The sequence below is a fragment of the Schistocerca piceifrons genome, chromosome 8 (genome assembly GCF_021461385.2).
Source record: "Schistocerca piceifrons isolate TAMUIC-IGC-003096 chromosome 8, iqSchPice1.1, whole genome shotgun sequence".
NCBI classification, from domain to species: domain Eukaryota; kingdom Metazoa; phylum Arthropoda; class Insecta; order Orthoptera; family Acrididae; genus Schistocerca; species Schistocerca piceifrons.
This window is the reverse complement of record NC_060145.1, coordinates 267,198,884-267,219,035: the sequence shown is the minus strand read 5'-3', so window position 1 is coordinate 267,219,035 and position 20,152 is coordinate 267,198,884. Positions and strand designations below refer to the sequence as shown.

The 20,152-nt window shown below is 43.0% G+C and overlaps 1 long non-coding RNA gene across 1 annotated transcript in view; it reads left to right on the top strand.

Moving 5' to 3' along the window:
- LOC124711713 overlaps nt 1-20,152 on the top strand; it is a 496,662-nt gene that overhangs the window by 394,584 nt on the left and 81,926 nt on the right. Inside the window, exon 4 of the long non-coding RNA XR_007005502.1 lies at nt 11,461-11,903. This is a non-coding gene — a long non-coding RNA (uncharacterized LOC124711713). The remainder of the gene's footprint in view (nt 1-11,460; nt 11,904-20,152) is intronic.

Below are 20,152 nucleotides of genomic sequence, written 5' to 3'. Positions count from 1 at the left end.
CTGCTGCCGCATTACACGCAAGGGAAACAATCTTGTTTCTTGTTGATGCAAGAGGGGGGGGGGGGGGGCGCTAACAACCGCATCTCATTCGTGCCCGCTTATCTTCAACAGTAATCTCAGTTTGATTATCAGCTGACTATAGCTACGTTGATTTGTTTATTGTTACCGCATGGATATCCTCGATGTATGGTTCATTTAGCATACCATATTGAATATACTGTACGGGTAGGAAAAAGATGGCGATATTTTACGCTTAAAATGACTTAGACGCTGTTCGCCAGAACTTATTTGTTGTGAACAAATACTTTCAGTATATTGACACTTTTTCCTATGCACTTTGCTTGACAGCAGATCAGGCAAGCCGTCGCTCCGGTATCGTTACTGACTAATATAGATATCGAAGTGATATATTCATTCTGATTCTTTCAAGCGACGTCATTGAAACCACGGAACGTAGCACAATCCATCTGCAAACATAAGCTTACACTGGTGCAGTGTATCTGGTCACTGTTGTTGTTGCTGCTTCAGGTTTCCATATGATCCCACACAGTCCTGGTTTGATTTGCGCATGGGACTACGAAATGTTGCGTCACATTACTGCAGTGCTTATTATTAATGAAAAAATTATAAAATGACAGTCCTCATTTTGGCGTGGTTGCTTTATTCAACAATGGTTCAGTTTTTTGAGCATGGATTGAAGATGTTATTTTATTACACAGTAGTTCAGGATGAGATTGAAACATAGTGAGATTAACTTTACATATTTTTGGTTATTGAGCAGAACTTCGTCAGATGGCCGCCTATCACAGAACACCTCGCCTTTATGTGTTACACTCTAAAATTCTGATTTTTTATTTTATTTATTATTATTATTTTTTTATAGATTGAGTGTACGCTAGTTTGTTTTATTAGTATCGCACTTGTAGGTGGCGAATAGACACTGAACTGGTCATTTGTTTTATTCCATAATTTAACTTCTTTATTTAGTTCAGGCACGGTAGGGATTTTGTAACTGCTACTGTAAAATGTGACGTTTCATAGTCCGTTTACTGCCTGCGACCTCTTGACAGGTCATTTCCCAACTCGTAACTCTCGTAGAGGTAGGTGAGTTCCATTTCCCGAGCGGCCTAAAGCGCTGCAGTCCTGGACTGCGCGGCCGGTCCCGGCGGAGGTTTGAGTCCTCTCTCGGGCATGGGTTTGTGTGTTTGTCAAGTTCCATTTCCGATTTTTGTACACAACTTGCTGCTTTACACATGGAAGAAGGAAGGAAGAAAGACTGGGTTTAACGTCCCGTCGACATCGAGGTCATTAGATAATGAGCACAAGCTCGCTGCACATGGCATTTATCTCATGGGTTATACAGGGTGTTCCAGGAGGAATGGTCAGTATTCAAGTATACGACAGGAACGATCACTCGAAGCAAAAAAGTTTAGAAAACATGGACTCTACAATACTTACATTAAAAGCTAAGAGCACTTCTTCATCTTAGATACTGTGAAACAAATATCTTCTACCGCAAGTTCTTTGCGTTCCATGTTTTGGGAGAGGTAGAGTGGTCAAAAATAGGAAAAAATTCTCTAGTAAACATGGGCTCTAAAATGCTGCCTTAAGAGTTATGAGCACTCGTTTAGTAGAAGAGATCCGTTTCATATTAGCTAGGAGGAATAAGATCTCATACCTCCTTAAGTACGCATTTAGTGTTTATTCCGAATGATCGTTCCTGTCATATCACTGAATATTTACCATTCCTCCAGGGGCACCCTGTATATGAGTTTCCTAGTCCAGTTTCGTTAATGACGGACGCAGTCTCACTTCAATGTAAAGTTGAAAAAGAGACGCCGGCCGCTGTGGCCGAGCGGTTCTAGGCGCTTCAGTCCGGATCCGCGCTGCTGCTATGGTCGCAGGTTCGAATCCTGCCTCGGGCATGGATGTGTGTGATGTCGTTAGGTTAGTTAGGTTTAAGTAGTCCTAAGTCTAGACTGATGACCTAAGATGTTAAGTTCCATTTTGCTTAGAGCCATTTTGAAAAAGAGACAGTGACAGCGGTAAAGCTATATCATGTAGGATCAAAAACGGAAGCTAATATATATTTATGTGATGTGAAAGTGGCTGTGTCATTTTTGACAAGGAAAAGTGATGACTTACTGTGTGCTATCTCGAGGGCCATTTGTCTCACTCGCAATAGGGACATACTTAATCAGATAGGAGTAATATCAGATAGCACTGAATCTCTGATTCATATCTGTGCTCTCACTGATATGACAGTAGTCACCTGCTGTTTTGTGAAACATTGGCCAGTCTATCAACAGAGATGGAGCGATAACTTGGATTCCGGATTGTTAGGAATAATTTAACGAGAATATCAAAGTAAGTACACACGATGGGCGGTAACACGCCAAGATCTTAAAAGAAAACTTCAAAGGGGTTTACAATGAAACCTTTAAACATAGGTCATCGAGGTGCATTACAATAAGTTTAGTATCAGATAGATTGGGTTTTGAGGCTTTGACATATGCGATTGCACGTTTACATGATTTGTTTCATCATTACCGTTGTAACCACGCTGTAGTTTCTCTGCGTTAACACATTTTGACAGCCCCACAACGTGATGCTGGTGGGCGAGACAAGTAGGAAAAGAAAAATACACAGCAGGGCATCTGCATTAGACGATTGTTCTCGCTGCCTTTGGTGTCAGCTTTTATCCTCAGAAGTTCGACATTGGTGTAACTGTTTAAATTGCTTGTTTTTATCCTGTTGTTAACAGAATCGATGTGCTGTTGCAGAGAGAAAGTGACACCGCATAGGAACGGTACATGGTTAATGCTGTCGTTTTTATTAATATTTATAAATTTGGCGTATTGTCGTCTTTTCTTCTTGAATTGCGGTATTAACGTTATAACGATCTCCTCCTCCGCGTCTATAGTGCCTTAAAGCGGAGCCACTTATTAGATCTTCACATAAAAATTACAATGTTCTGGTGCAGAGTAAGGATCATAAAAATCAGATTAGCAATAGCGCTATTGAACTGCATACAAACTTCCAAGATCTCACAAACACTATCCCAGCTGTGTCAAATGTAAAATTGTAGCCCTCATATCATGCGTGGAACGTCAGAGGAACACACGGTCACTGGAAGAGATGCCTCCGTCCAGATAGTCCAGACGATAAGTGAAATATTTGAGTCTGCTACACTGTCATTACGTCTGTTACTAAAGATAAATTTTGTAGGCTGTTGCTAATCCACATTGTGTACTACCGTTTATATGAAATAGTCATAACAATCGTCACCAGCCTCTCTCTATGCAACAGGGCAAGGTTAACTAATTTCAGCCGCTACCCCGTTAATTGAGCCTTGTTGCTATATGACTGCACTAAGAGCAACCCAGGATAGAGCGGTGGAACGGGTAGCTATAAACAGTTAGTGGGCATCGTAAACTCCATGGTGGTTTCTTGCACTGTCCTCGGGCCTCAGATAAGATTTCTCGAGTCCAAAGCAGCTCCCACACAGTTTAAACATTAATCACTTTAAGCCCAGCATTGCGGTGTTGGGTTGTACGAGGGACAGTCGGCAATTAAATAAACAAATTGGGTGAGAAATGAAACTGTTTGTAGGAGTAGTTTCATACTTTGCTGACTTCAGGTCGGCAACATCTGGATCAGCTGAGAACACCTGACGGATAAGAATGTTTTGTTTATCACCTCACTATCGTATGTACACTCCTGGAAATGGAAAAAAAGAACACATTGACACCGGTGTGTCAGACCCACCATACTTGCTCCGGACACTGCGAGAGGGCTGTACAAGCAATGATCACACGCACGGCACAGCGGACACACCAGGAACCGCGGTGTTGGCCGTCGAATGGCGCTAGCTGCGCAGCATTTGTGCACCGCCGCCGTCAGTGTCAGCCAGTTTGCCGTGGCATACGGAGCTCCATCGCAGTCTTTAACACTGGTAGCATGCCGCGACAGCGTGGACGTGAACCGTATGTGCAGTTGACGGACTTTGAGCGAGGGCGTATAGTGGGCATGCGGGAGGCCGGGTGGACGTACCGCCGAATTGCTCAACACGTGGGGCGTGAGGTCTCCACAGTACATCGATGTTGTCGCCAGTGGTCGGCGGAAGGTGCACGTGTCCGTCGACCTGGGACCGGACCGCAGCGACGCACGGATGCACGCCAAGACCGTAGGATCCTACGCAGTGCCGTAGGGGACCGCACCGCCACTTCCCAGCAAATTAGGGACACTGTTGCTCCTGGGGTATCGGCGAGGACCATTCGCAACCGTCTCCATGAAGCTAGGCTACGGTCCCGCACACCGTTAGGCCGTCTTCCGCTCACGCCCCAACATCGTGCAGCCCGCCTCCAGTGGTGTCGCGACAGGCGTGAATGGAGGGACGAATGGAGACGTGTCGTCTTCAGCGACGAGAGTCGCTTCTGCCTTGGTGCCAATGATGGTCGTATGCGTGTTTGGCGCCGTGCAGGTGAGCGCCACAATCAGGACTGCATACGACCGAGGCACACAGGGCCAACACCCGGCATCATGGTATGGGGAGCGATCTCCTACACTGGCCGTACACCACTGGTGATCGTCGAGGGGACACTGAATAGTGCACGGTACATCCAAACCGTCATCGAACCCATCGTTCTACCATTCCTAGACCGGCAAGGGAACTTGCTGTTCCAACAGGACAATGCACGTCCGCATGTATCCCGTGCCACCCAACGTGCTCTAGAAGGTGTAAGTCAACTACCCTGGCCAGCAAGATCTCCGGATCTGTCCCCCATTGAGCGTGTTTGGGACTGGATGAAGCGTCGTCTCACGCGGTCTGCACGTCCAGCACGAACGCTGGTCCAACTGAGGCGCCAGGTGGAAATGGCATGGCAAGCCGTTCCACAGGACTACATCCAGCATCTCTACGATCGTCTCCATGGGAGAATAGCAGCCTGCATTGCTGCGAAAGGTGGATATACACTGTACTAGTGCCGATTGTGCATGCTCTGTTGCCTGTGTCTATGTGCCTGTGGTTCTGTCAGTGTGATCATGTGATGTATCTGACCCCAGGAATGTGTCAATAAAGTTTCCCCTTCCTGGGACAATGAATTCACGGTGTTTTTATTTCAATTTCCAGGAGTGAATTTTCGGCGCGTCCTCCTGAAGTTTCCACATTGATCCATTTGTTTGGTCTATGAAGATGAAAACCTGGCTAGGATCGTTTCTCTAATGATTTTACAATATATTGAAGGTTGTATGCCGGCCGTTGTGGCCGAGCGGTTCTAGGCGCTTCAGTCTGGAACCGCGCGAGCGCTACGGTCGCAGGTTCGAATCCTGCCTCAGGCATGGATGTGTGTGATGTCCTTAGGTTAGTTAGGTTTGTTTTAAGTTCTAGGGGACCGATGACCTCAGATGTTAAGTCCTATAGTGCTCAGAGCCATTTTGAAGGTTGTGTGAACCGCAGGAATTTTTATATGTGCGTAGAACAGTTCAAAAACGGTCGCACATTTGTGACGTCCTGTCCGGTCCGTTGAATTGTCAACTCCTTCGCTTGGAGCCGGCATTGATGCCATTGTTCGCGAAGACCGACCGACGTATGACAGTTGAACTCATAGCAAAAACATTTGTAGTAAGTGTGGGTATAGTTCCTAACGTCATCAGCAACAAGCTCATGTACAGAAAAACAACTGCAGTTTGGGCCCCAAAAGAGTTAACCTTTCATTTTTCTCCTTTGCAGATTTGCAAAGCAAAGTTAGAACTTTCTTTTCATCGTTGTCCTTGAAGTTCAACACTGGGGACTGTCTTGCATATCGGCAGTGTTGCTTTATGAAGGTAATTGAAGAGAATCTGCCATTAGGATGCACTACTGAGCTCATGACGCGACAATGCGTGTTGGTCTGTGGTGCATAGTTAGTCTGGCACACATTGCTCTCTTTTAACGATTATTGTTAGTTGCAAGGAAGAGTACAGTAACGTAAGAAAATTTCTTTACTACAGGTTATAAAACTTAATTCATCGTTGGGTCAGTATATTAAATTGGTGGCTAATATGTCGAGAGGTAGCAAAAGTCTTATTTTGTAAAAATGCACAGGTTTTTCCTGCATCAGTTTGTCTCTACTTATTGAATGTTGTCTCAGTAACTGGCATTTCCAGTGGCTGTAATATTTTTTCATTACACTTAAGCTACGTTTTCCTAGCTGCCGGAATGTCCCGCAGCGTGCTGTGTATAATGCTGACACAGTGCAAACATACCGGACTGGTTTCCTAGGGTACGGGCAACGCAGTACCGCTGCGGGCGCTACCTGCGGGAAACGCTTGCGTGCTTCGGGAGGACTCTGGCCCACGCGTCGCAGCGATTTGCTTGGTTGGAGGAGTGGAGGAAGTCGAACTGAGCAGCAGCAAATTACTAGCCGACAGCTGCAGTATTTGTTTCTCTCGCACGGGCAGTAACGCTTTTCGGGTTCTGCTTTTCCGCCGTTAGCTATTTACTTGACAACTTTATCTAGATAGAGCATCCCTTCAGTGTGTGGTAACCACTTCTTGCTTTTTCATTCTGGCCCAAAATAGGTTTTCTTCTTACCAGTAGATCACTATGGTACGATTTGTTTTGGATCCATCCACTATATCGGAATCTGGCGGTTTTCAACCCATGTCTTTTAGCGGTGTTTTGTTTTTGACGGACAACGAATATTGAGAAAATGATTCCGAGCTTTTCCGCTCTAATGCTGTGATAATGTGAGCAATAACATTTTGATATTCTCTTGTAAAGTTTTTAATATTTTTTAAAATTTTAAAACAATTTACCATGCCAGTGTATTTCTCAGGATTGTTATTCCTTCTGGATTTATTGTTAAAAACAGATATCATCTGAAGATGTGGCTTTTGCGCCACGAAACCAGTAGCAGTACAATAATAAAGAACAAATACAGCTGAAGCGGTTATTAACACCGAAGATGAATAACGGAAAAGTTAATTCTTTCGAGGAGGAGGAAGAAGAGACTAGTGTTTAAAGTTTCGTTGAGAATGAGGTCATTAGAGACGGAGTACAAGCTGTGATTAGAGAAAGATGGAGAAGGAAAGCGGCCCACCCTTGCAAAGAAACCATCCCGGCATTTGCCTTACGCGATTTAGGGAAATCACGGAAAAACCTAAATCAGGATGGTCGGAGGCGGGTTTGAATCGTCGTCTCGACTGCGAGTCCAGTGTGCCAACCACTGCGCCACCTCGCTCGTCATATTCCTCTGATCTAATAATTGACACATTCACCATAAACATCGGATGACCGCTTCTCTGCCTCAAAGGATGAGCAGCTTATTGGGCTGATAACCGCGCCGGTCAGCCGTGCAGGCGATTGCGCCTTGCCACGGTTCGCGCAACCCCCCCCCCCCCCCCCCCCCCCCCCCCCCCCCCCCGCGCCGGAGGTTCGAGGAGTCCTCCCTCGGGCATGGGTGTGTGTGTTGTCCTTAGCGTAAGTTAAAGTTAGTTTAAGTTAGATTACGTAGTGTGTGAGCTTAGGGACCGGTGACCTCAGCAGTTTGGTCCCATAGAACGTACCACTACCACCATACCCATGCAGCATATTTTGTGGAACATGGCTAACGCAGAGTTGATGAACCAAATGCAAAAGGAGTTAATTTAGTCAGAAACTTAAGAAAAATGAATGAAACATGTAAGAAGAAATGTCTTTGGTTATGTCCAATGTAACACGTTTGTAAATATATTTTTACTGAACTTTTAACCCTAGTTATAATGAATTGGATGGTTGTTATTGTGATCACTTCAGCAGATGACGATTAAAATTCGGCCCCGTTGAAGAAATCAGTGAATCCGTTCTTTACACTGAATCCTTTGGCGTTACCGCCGGCACCAACCAGGGTACCATGTTGTCCTTGAGCAGTTTTTTAATTTCTGGTACGTCTGCGTTGTAAGGCAGTGGTAATAGGCATTCTACAGCATCGTCGAACAACGGTTTTGTTACTAAAATGCTATACGCTCGTTCTTCTTCACGATAAGAAAACATTTGTGTGACTGCTTCCTGAGTTTTCGTCCCAATAATAGACAGTCTTCCTCCTCTCCCCTAACTTCCATGTACTTTCAGAGTGCCAAAATTAACAGGTTTTTAGATCGATCACTGCGCTGCTACTGTCGCGCCATACTGCACCGCCCACCCCTGAACTCGCGTCTCGCCAGTGAACCCCACAATAGTGCTCTTGTCATTTTTTACGTCCCGCGCTCAGGAAAACGTTTCAAGCAGTGTCCAGCGGCTCGCACTGAACAGCGAAAGAAGCAGACGTAGTCCGCAGTACGCTGCTATAAACTTCTGCATCTACAATTCTATGGTATAAATGGAATAGCATATGAGTGGTTTAAGCCATACCTACAGAACAGGAAGCAAAAAGTTCCCTTCTATGGGTCAAGTGATTTAAATGAGCTTGACACTTCATCTAAATGGGGTGAATTTACTTTAGCTGTTCCACAGGGTTCAATCATGGTCCCCTTCTGTTCTTGATATATGTGAACGACCTCCCTTCCTATCTGAAACAGGAAGCTGAACTGACACTGTTTGCTGATGATACAAGCATCATTATTAATCCAGTAAAAGAAAGTCCAGTTGAAAATGATACAAATAAGGTCTTTGGGAAAGTCATTAATTGGTTTTCTGCAAATGGGCTTGCTCTAAACTTTGGGGAAAAAAAGAACCACACTGTACATCCAGTTTTCTGCTGGGAAAAGTACAGTTCCTTCAATAAATATAACACATCAACAGAAGTCGGTAGACGAGTAGAGCAACTAAGTTTTTGGGTGTACATATAGATGAGAATATTAATTGGAAAATTCATATCATGGATCTCCTGAAGCGACTAGGTTCAGCAACTCTTACGATCAGAATAATTGCCAATTTTGAGGATATAGAAATTAGTATGCTAACATACTTTCACTCTCTGATGTCATACGGAATAATATTGTGGGGTAACTCAACATTTAGACAAAAAGTATTCGTTGCTCAAAAGAAAGTGGTTAGAATAATGTGTGGGGTTCATATTCGCACATCTTGTAGGCATCTTTTTAAGAGATTGGGAATTCTTACAACAACCTCACAATACATCTACTCACTAATGAAATTTGTTCTCAACAACATGGACCATTTTAAAAACAACAGTGACACTCATGATTATAATACCATAAAAAAGAAAGACTTACATTATCCCTTGCTCAACCTACCTTTCGCACAGAAAGGGGTAAAATATGCTCCTATAAAAATTTTCGACAAATTACCAGATGAAATAAGGTGTCTGACAGACAGCAGTAATAGCTTCAAAAATAAATGGAAATCTTATCTCCTTGACAACTCCTTCTATACCATAGATGAATTTATGAATAGGAATAAACAAAACTGTAAATATAGTATATGCATTTTGTGCCATTTAAGGGAATGGGGTAAATAATAGAAATATTAATCTTGAACTATATATATATATATATATATATATATATATATATATATATATATATATATATATACCGGGTGATCAAAAAGTCAGTATAAATTTGAAAACTGAATAAATCACGGAATAATGTAAATATAGAGGTACAAATTGACACACATGCTTGGAATGACATGGGATTTTATTAGAACCAAAAAAATACAAAGGTTCAAAAAATGTCCTACAGATGGCGCTTCATCTGATCAGAATAGCAATAATTGGCATAACAAAGTAAGACAAAACAAAGATGGTCTTGACAGGAAATGCTCAATATGTCCACCATCATTCCTCAACAATAGCTGTAGTCAAGGAATAATGTTGTGAACAGCACTGTAAAGCATGTCCGGAGTTATGGTGAGGCATTGGCGTCGGATGTTGTCTTTCAGCATCCCTAGAGATGTCGGTCGATCAGGATACACTTGCGTCTTCAGGTAACCCCAAAGCCAATAATCGCACGGACTGAGGTCTGGGGACCTGGGAGGCCAAGCATGACGAAAGTGGCGGCTGAGCACACGATCATCACCAAACGACGCGCACAAGAGATCGTTCACGCGTCTGGCAATACTTTGTTTTTATTTTTCGTTCTAATAAAACCCCATGTCATTCCAAGCATGTGTGTCAATTTTTACCTCTCTATCTACATTATTCCGTAGTTTATCAAGTTTTCAAATTTATGCTGACTTTTTTATCACCCGGTATATATTAAAAATTTTTGTTTCATATGTGCTGTTCTTGTGCATTTGACACGTTCCGCATCATAACAGCTACCGTACCGTGGGATTGATCTATGGAACACGCAACCAACTAACTAACTAGGAAAGCGTAACTTTAGTGCTTAGTGCTGTATTGCAGTAGAGCTCCACGCAAGGGAACCTCCCCATCGCACCCCCCCCCCCCCCCCCAAATTTAGTTATAATTTGGCACAGTGGATAGGCCTTGAAAAACTGAACCCAGATCAATCGAGAAAACAGGAATAAGTTGTGTGGAACTATGAAAAAATAAGCAAAATATAGAAACTGAGTAGTCCATGCGCAAGATAGGCAACATCAAGGATAGCGTGAGCACAGGGGCGCCGTGGTCCCGTGCTTAGCGTGAGCAGCTGCGGAACGAGAGGTCCTTGGCTCAAGTCTTCCCTCGAGTGAAAAGTTTTTATTTTCGCAAAGTTATGATCTGTCCGTTCGTTCATTGACGTCTCTGTTCACTGTAATAAGTTTAGTGTCTGTGTTTTGCGACCGCACCGCAAAACTGTGCGATTAGTAGACAAAAGTACTTGCCTCTCCAATGGGAACCTAAAACATTTGACGGACGGACGGACAGATAATAATTGTCTGAAAATAAAAAATTAAACTTTTCACTCGAGAGAAGACTTGAACCAAGGCCCTCTCGTTCTGCAGCTGCTCACGCTATCCACGGGACCACGGCGCTCCTGATCTTACACTATCCTTGATGTTACCTATCTTGCACATGGAATACTCAGTTTGTATATTTTGATTATTTTTTTCATAGTTCCACACAACTTCTTCTTGTTTTCTCGATTGATCTGTGTTCAGTTTTTCAAGGCCTATCCACTGTGCCAAACTAAATCTGAGGGGGGTGCGATGGGGAGGTTCCCTTGTGAGAAATATTCTGTGACCCCCATCAAAAATGGCATTCTGTTCAGGTCAGCCCAGAAACCTCTTCCAGAAAGCCTAATATGCTTGCCTAACAGTAATTTCAAGGTGGCTCCAACTCCGACACCTCGATAGAGAACCCATGTTGTTGTTTATGTGTTTGCTAATGAATTGTTATTGTTGTTGGCGATGAGCATCAGGTTAGCAGGTGCGCGGCTGTTGTATTCACAGGTGGCGGTGGCCAACAGGTGGCGATGGCACCGTAGCAGGTACACACCGGAGGCGAGGGAGGTCCCACGCTCACACTACACAGCATTACACAGACCACGTTCAGTTTGCTGACGGTATGTTGTTGTTGTTTGTGTTGACAGGTGGCGGTGAGCGGCAGGTAGCGACGGCCGCGTAGCAGGTGCGCGGCAGAGGCGGCGGAGAGGGCGGGGCCCCCCCATGCTCACGCTACGCCTCGTCTCGACGCACTTCCTGAAGCAGCCGTAGGCGGCCGCCCGGCCACGTCAGCATGTGCCGCGACCGGGACATGAACCCGTGACGCTCCCAGTCTGTCTGTCTCTCTCTCGCGCTCACGACTAACCGAACCCATCCGACCCATCCGAAAAGGACTGAACCTCGCGAGGACAGTAACCAAGTACACACGCCATCGAGAGCATCGCTACACGCATTCTTCTGTTCTTTACGACTACCGTACTGTGATCTGTGAGAAAGAAAACGAAAAGAATCAAGAAAGGAAAAAAAAGAAAGAACGCCTCAGACACCAGCCGACACCTCCAATCTGTGGAACATCGCAAGGATCTGTATCGTAAGTACTGATTTATCCCCGACCATTTGTTCTTTCGTAATGGCTGTATATTGATATATGCTGTAGAGCAAGGGTTCCCAACAAAATTTTCTCGATGACCCCCTCATCGAGCATGATTGGTACCTTGTCACGTCACAGTATCAAGTACCTAAAAAACCCAAATTAAGAGTCTTTTTATTCGTTTTCTATTTTTGGTACTTAGAAAAAAACATTGACATATTCATTATTGTTTTGTAAATAGTTCCGCGTAGTCAGCGCGTACACAACTTTCCTACTAAAGCGCGCCCCGCTAAGCACAACAGCGCAGGCGCAGCGCTCGTTCGTCTCCGCACTACGAGATGGCGCTGCCTTAGAGACGGACAAAATTCTGCTTCCGCCGATCCGCGTATTAATATGTAACGCAGCCAATGAGATTGCTGCTAACGTACAACCTCTTCTCCTCGCGGATCACACTCGCGCAGTGATACCTGAACGCGCGAGGTAATATAACGAGTGTACAGACCTCCGATTAGTCAGTCAGCATTAGTCTGCATTTGTCTGCACCAGTCTGTACCAGTCTATAGTCAAGTTTCAGTCTGCGCCTAATAAGATTATCATATTCCTGTACATAGCCATGAAGAGAAATGAATAGACACTTTGTGAAGTATCAGAGATATGTGAAAATCAGATTAACGTACCAAGACCAAAGGAACTTCAGATTGTCAATTGTAAACAGCATCCAGAATCAAGTTACGTAATGTCTATGCTTTTTATTATTTTAATAAATGTGTGTGAAAATTAATCAAGTTCTGTTTAAAGTTGGTCACCGTCAATCTGCTACTCTAAGCATGCAAGTGGCATTTCTATCGTCTGACCTAACGGCAGATGATAAACACGCCACGATAAGACCATGAGACATATTGCTGACACTCGCCTACTTCGTTAGAGCGACAAGTCAAATAATCTGATGGTGTGTGTACCGAAGGTCTTACAGTATGCACACCACAATTATTGAAAAAGAATTGAGCTTAGAACTTTTTCAATTTAGGCATCATTGTGATTGTTAAATTTTTGATTATTGCTCAAAATCTGCTAGACGCAGAAATTAGCGTTCGCTAAAGCTCTGCTCATGCAAGAAGCGGACAAAAAATCTGTTATCATACGAAATATGTTTAATATATTTTTTATTCTAATAGCATCTTGCAGACCCCTCTGGCATAGCTCGCGGACTCCTGGGGATCCGCGGACCACTTGTTGGGAACCATTGCTGTAGAGGAGCTGTGTGATACCACGTTTTTAATTTTGTGATTTTCTGACCAACAACCGTAGTCGCGGGTGCTAAATTGCGGTTGTTTGGTGTTGTTTGCCTCATAGTCTATAATTAAAATACCAGTGTCGAAAATACGTTCTTGAGTGGGATCGGCTCCAAAAGAAAAGAAAATGTAGTGCTGTGCATATCATGATCGGTCAGATGTGCGTAAGTGCCCTGGTTGGTACAAAGGGTTATGTTGTGCGACCACAAGACTCCGGGACCCATCTTCTGGATGGAACAGGTGTCTTTATTGGCAAGATTAAATGTATACATAGGCTGGCTTCAATTCAGGGGCTAACAAGCAAAAACAATACGATCACTGCTTGAATGCTAGATGAACCATGGAATCAATTGTGTTACCGAAAGAAAGTGTGGGCAACAGGCGACTAGCGCCACGGATCCGTTCCTCGGTAGCGTGAGCGAGGCTCTCGCGTTGTTTTTATTTAAAGTAACAGGAACGTCCCAGGCCTGTGCAATCAGTCACCGTAAGTATTTTTGGACAAATATTTAAAAAATGTTCGCTAATATTGTTTGTGGATATTAACATACTAAATTTCAAACATTCGAATGAGTTTCCTCGTAGCCAAAATTGTTGAGTTACTCCCAGTTGCCTCTCGACTGGAACTGCCTATCTCATTGTCGTATTTCATTTTTCTATCCTTTCTCGTATTAACATTAATTAATAATTCTTGTCCGTGTGGACGCATTAGAACATTGCAGCAGTTGAAATTGAATTCATTTATAATGAATGAGGTGCAACCACGTGCTTTTATAGGCGTCTATTTTTCCATTACGACGTTTCAAGATGCCTGGCATCCCGTCTTCACATGTGCATGTTGTGAACATCGTTTCTCTACTAACGCCGTTGCAGAATTTTGTAACGGAAATTTTTAAGACAGCTTTCCTGAAATGTCGTAAGTAAGAAACAATTTTCAGACATGTAAATAAACGGAAACAATTTAAGATGAGATGAACATAAATTGAGTGTACTCTCATAAAAGCGTCTTTTAAGGCATAATTTGTTGGCGTAGGGTGTGGCGAGAAAGGCGTGCTTTTCATATCAGTGCGTTACGGTATGTACATAACGTCACGGATGGTGTAGTTTCGATCTTTTGCGTTATGAGCGCTGTTGTCGCATCACGTGACGAGCCGGCCTGCATGCTTAAGGGGCTCCGGAAAGGCTCAAAATCATGAAAAGTTCAATTTTTACCTTTTTGCGTTTTCTGAATCTGCAGACTATTACCTTTTAATAGATATATAATTTATTCAATTCCGAAGACTACAACTATTTTTAAATTTTTTTTGAAATGTGTTCTACATGGGCGTGACCCACTGTGGCGCTGTTAAACTGCTGTCAAATGGTGTTATTATTAACGTCCGTGTTCATCAGGTACATTTTAGTGATGTGAGATAAAGTATGTGTTGTGGCTAACCTGTGATGGTTCAATATATATCGCTGGTGTGATTGTAGATTGTTTCATGTTTATTTACTCTGTCGTTATCTCGAAAATATTCGTAATTAATTCTGTTTCTTGAGTCTCTGTTTTGTTGAAGTATAATAATGAGTAAAAGTAAAGTTATTAGAAATCCTCTGAAGGCTTTTAAGAAAAGGAGAAATGTTGGAAAGCCAAAGGTATGTGTTATTACTGTAAACAATAAAGACGATAACCAAGTGAGTGAACCTAACCTCTCAAGTACACGTGCCCATAGCAATCAAAGTGGGAAAGAAAATACTTCACAAAAGAAGCTTGGTTCAATGAGTGAAAACTATGAATGTTTTATGGGCGAATCGGATGTGAATGAAATATTTGATATGTCGGTTCTCAAAGGAATTTTTTCAAACTGTGTAAGATGTATTCATTGTAGTGAAGTTGGTCTGGAACTCTCCATAATAAAGCACGTAGGACTTGCTAGTGAAATACAACTGAAATGTGATAAGTGTTCATACATGACCACCTTTTGGAACAGTGTTGCAGTAACTGCAACTGAAGAAAATGGTAGCAAAATCTACGAACACAACAACGAGCGATGCTTGCTTTAGACAAGGAACGCCTTCGGGCTGCAGACAGGGCTGTAAAGAGTCTATAAATACAAGCAAGAGTAAACAGGAGGAGGAAAAAGAGGAAGCTGGAGGAGGAGATTGCAGAGGATGAAGATAGTCCATCCTATGGACCTGGAATGCACTAAAAAGTTAATCCAATCTTTGTCGCTCGATTCCCAAAACTTTTATTTTCTCATACTAATTACATGTTTTCTAAGGATCTTCCAAACATATTTGTTTCAAACTTTCAGTAAATGTTGCACAGTACCTTCTGCATAATTTAACACAGCCTTTTTCCAAAAAACTGTATATTTTTGAATATATAAATAAAAAATTGCAAAAAAATGTTGTGAATTTTCATTACAATTGAAAAAAATCATCTTTAATAAGTGAACTAAAATTTTGTAAAATCCCTGTGTTAAGTTGTAGCACATATTCCAATAAATAATCTGTAAAAAGTTCAACTTCCTACCTCAAATACTTTGTGAGGAAAGATGTAATTTATAAGCGTTATTTTAACATTGCAAGTATAGGGCGTTCCGGAGCCCCTTAAGAATGTATATGAATCAGGTTCGCGGGTCACGAAAGGTTACCAATGTCGATCTAAAGAGTAAACACCCATATCAAACAAAATCTTCAAAATTAGTATAAAGAACACAGTGATGGAAACAATGTTCAACATAATAGAAATTTGCTTCAAGTGAGGCACTGGAACACCACCATCAGGAAACACGAATAACTGAACAAAATAACAGCATCCTGCAATAGAATAAATAATCGTGAAATTCAAAGATCGCTGACACACACACACACACACACACACACACACACACACACACACACACACACAAAAACCACTGAGATATGAGAAAACATTAAAGAAGTGGATAAAACTACAAAAAACGCCAAGAGTACAGTTGGGGGATTTGCAGATGCCACAACGTAGTAAATCCACAAGCTCAACCAGTAAGCTTGAAGTCAGCTAGCAAGCTTCAGCGCCTGTTCCAGGCTGTACTCTAGATCTTAATTGTACCCGTACCTTTTGTCACTAAGTGTTTCCGCGTGGATTCGACTGGAGAGCTGCGACACATTAAAAAAGAATCTCCAAATGCTCGATGACGGTAACATAGTCACATAAAATAGTGCTGGTAGATCCTACTCGTACAATCATGTGTAGATCCTACTCGTACAATCATGTATGACATCACTAGGAGTGAGAAATAATATCTATCATATGTAAAGGCAAACCAGTGGATGTATATATACCATGCGAACGGCACTATAGCATTATTTACAAATGTATAATTGTCCCCACTAAAACAACTGATGAAACTGAGGTTTCATGGAGTCATGTTTTTCTAGATTTGTTTGTGGTACACTGGCTTTACCTCCTTGAGCCAATTAGTATTTCCCACGACGTGGCGGTAGAATGAAACTGAACCTCATCATTTTCTGCGTAATGGTGCCTATGGACAAACAGGTAGGTTTTGAAGGAATGGAAACGCCGGAAATCGAAGGAAGGAAAGTTCGCATTTGTGTTAACTTAACCTACATTTACGCAATAGCTCTGTACGTAATGAGGATGTACTCAGTTAAAAGATAGCGATATGATGTAAAACATTATACTGTTGCAAATAATTCGCTAAATTTCTTAACTGATGTAATTTTCTCCGTACAGTTGATGCTAAAAGAACAATTGCGATTCCGACTCGGAGAAAACATGAAAAAGAGTATTTCGGTTGGACTGACTAAGATCGCAGTGCAGTGGGTGTTTCTCATTATTACGGAAAGCTGAAATAAAACAGGGACCCGACTGTAACTGCGAGTTTGATGTTGCAAACTTATAAATTCCTGTTCCAAACTTTCCGCCAAACTTTACCTGTCACTGAGTTCTTTTGTGTTTTCATCCTTCAGGTGCCACGAAAATGCAAAGCGTGTAAGGTTTCAGTCTAACGTCCTGTTTACTTACAACACTGCTTCTGATGAGTAAAACACGAGACTATTATAAAGAGCAACGGCGCCTAGACAAAAATAAAATCTTTGTATTGCAAATGTTTTGAAAAGCGTGATTCACAAGCTAAAAGTGGGTTCGTCGCCCGGGGCCCAGGCTGAGACAAATATTTACACCGCGTTTGATCGCTCAAGGCGTCGTTGCTTCCGTTGATGAAACACTCAAATATTTTTGCGAGGCCAATGTGGAAGGTTGCTGTTTACATTCCGTTTTTTGGCCACTCGCCCGGACCTGACTGCATCCTGGCTACTGGCGCTGAGTAAATATTGACGAACCAAGCACGTATGAGGGATTGACAGGACAGTCCGTTGTTTTCTGTTGTGACGAGTGTGGCAGTACAATTCGCCACTTCCTGTACCAAAGGAAACTAAGAAGGTGATGGCGCATGGTGGGACGCCTGGGAAGCGTCCATTTCGATCCTAGTTACTGGCATGGATCAATCTGTAGATTCCACATCGATTAATCAAAGCTGATCATGGGGATGAAGGTGAACAGGAAGGGTGGAATCACAGTTGTGACGATGGGAAGAGCCCAAATTTTCCTCATTAATCGAAATGCATTCTGCGTTTAAGATTTACAAACAAATCTAAAACGAATATTAAGCATTCAGATCGGCAAGAAAGAGTGCACTAATATTGAATATCCGATTATACATGTGATCAAGTATCATTTAAAATAAAAGTTGTGGAACTGTACCAATGAAGCCACTATAGAGTTGAGGCGAGCCAGAAAGAGTGAAAAATCAGCAATAAGTAGCAATAGTGGAACGTGATGGTATGTCACCTGTGCTGTGGTCCGCAGCATCTCGCCGCGTTACGCAGACGACGGCCGGCAGTTGTCTTATGATCACATAAACCACTTGCATCACTTACGTCGCCGCATGGGATAGCCGCGCGGTCTGGGGCGTCTTGTAACGGTCCGCGCGGCTCCCCACGTCGCGGGTTCGAGTCTTCCCTCGAGCATGGGTGTGTGTGTCGTCCTTAGCGTAAGTTAGTTCAAGTTAGATTAAGTAGTGCTTAAGCGTAGGGATCGATGACCTCAGCAGTTTTGTCCCGTAAGACCTTACCATAAATTTCCAAATTTTTTAATTACGTCGCGCGAAAAAAATAGTAATTGTCATACAGTAGAACCTCGATTAGCCGTTAGGGACAAGGGGAACGCTGAGGAGGTCGGATAAGCAGAGGAGAATGAAACAAGTCATTTGTAGAGCTTAAAACAATGTAATAACGAAATTAACTTAAAAACGCATTTATTATAAAGAAAATGGGAAATAAAGTTTTAGACCCTGAAAATCTATTTGAAAACTTAAAATGGTCTTTATTTCTATTTATTAAACGTTTGCTTTGCGGCTGCATCATTCCACTTCTTTGCCCACAATATGTACATAGCTGTAGCGGTTGTCTGTTGTTCCAAATGTTGGAGGACAGTTCCGAAAGCTGCAGAGTTGCTGATCTTTTCCTAGTTTTCCTTCTCCAGTAGCTCAACGCTGTACCGTTGCAAAACAAGATCGATGATCTGATCATCAAATTCTTCATTGGCAGTAGCAACATGGTCATCCGCTAACCATTCCTCTACAACAGCAGACTGGATATCAGTCGGAAGAGTTTGCTACGACAAAATTTTTCTCTTATGATAGGGGCTAAGAGGATTCCCCTTGACAGCTTTCCTGACAAAAACAAACCCTCACAGCGTCATCCAAGAGCTCAACTTTCGATTCCGTCAACGATTTTCTAGTTTTTAAAGGATTTTCACCACCTACAGTGAACAAAAAGCTTACAGATCCTTTCGGTTATTTTTCCAATCTTTTAATCGTTGCCGGCCAGAGTGGCCGAGCGGTTCTAGGTGCTTCAGTTTGGAACCGCGCGACCGCTACGGTCGCAAGTTCGAATCCTGCCTCGGGCATGGATGTGTGTGATGTCCGTAGGTTAGTTAGGTTTAAGTAGTTCTAAGTGCTCAGAGCCATTTGAACCATTTTTTAGAAGCGTTGTCACAAATGTGTGTGAGTTCCTAAGGAGCCAAACTGCTAAGGTCATCGGTCTCTAGACTTGCACACTACTTAAACTACCTTATTCTAAGAACAATACACACACCCATGCCCGAGGGAGGACTCGAACCTCCGGGGGGAAGGGCAGCGCAATCCGTGCATGGCGCCTCAAACCGCACGGCCACTCATCGTGGCATCGTTGTGACTGAAACGCACATTTCAGAGACTATTTTAGTAGCTGGCTCACCTTTGTCAAGACTTTGCGGAACACTTAGTTTCCGTACGATTGTGCTCACGAGTTTCCTTTGACGATTTTAGCCATATTTAGAATCGCCAACAGTTCTTGATCAGTTTTTAATAAACTGTATAAAACCACACTGCAACTTTAAAATTAAAAGGAATACAGCGATAAAGTTACAGAGCGCACAGATAAAACAGCAGATTAAAGAGTACAGTAAAGCGAACAGTCCGACCATACAGCAGTGTGTCAACGGGCATGCGTGAGGAGCGTGACTCGGGACGGACACCTGTTGTGACAGAGGAGTGAAATCCATTGATGATGCTGGCACATCGTCAGGTGCAGACCGCATACGCATGGTCGGACACAGGGTCGAACAATCAGAGGACTCACTTAATGGAAGGCCGGATAACCGAGGTTCTACTTTTCTTGATTTTCGAAGGCTCTTGGGTTCAAATGGCTCTGAACACTACGGGACGTAACATCTACGGTCATCAGTGCCCTAGAACTTAGAACTACTTAAACCTAACTAACCTAAGGACATCACACAACACCCAGTCAAAGGCTCTCACTACTGCCATAAACGCGTGAGGCCTCAGACTGGACCCGGACTTTCACCAACATGGCGCTTACAGCGAGGTCCTCTGTGATGGACACTGGCTACACGGACGCTACGTGTTGACT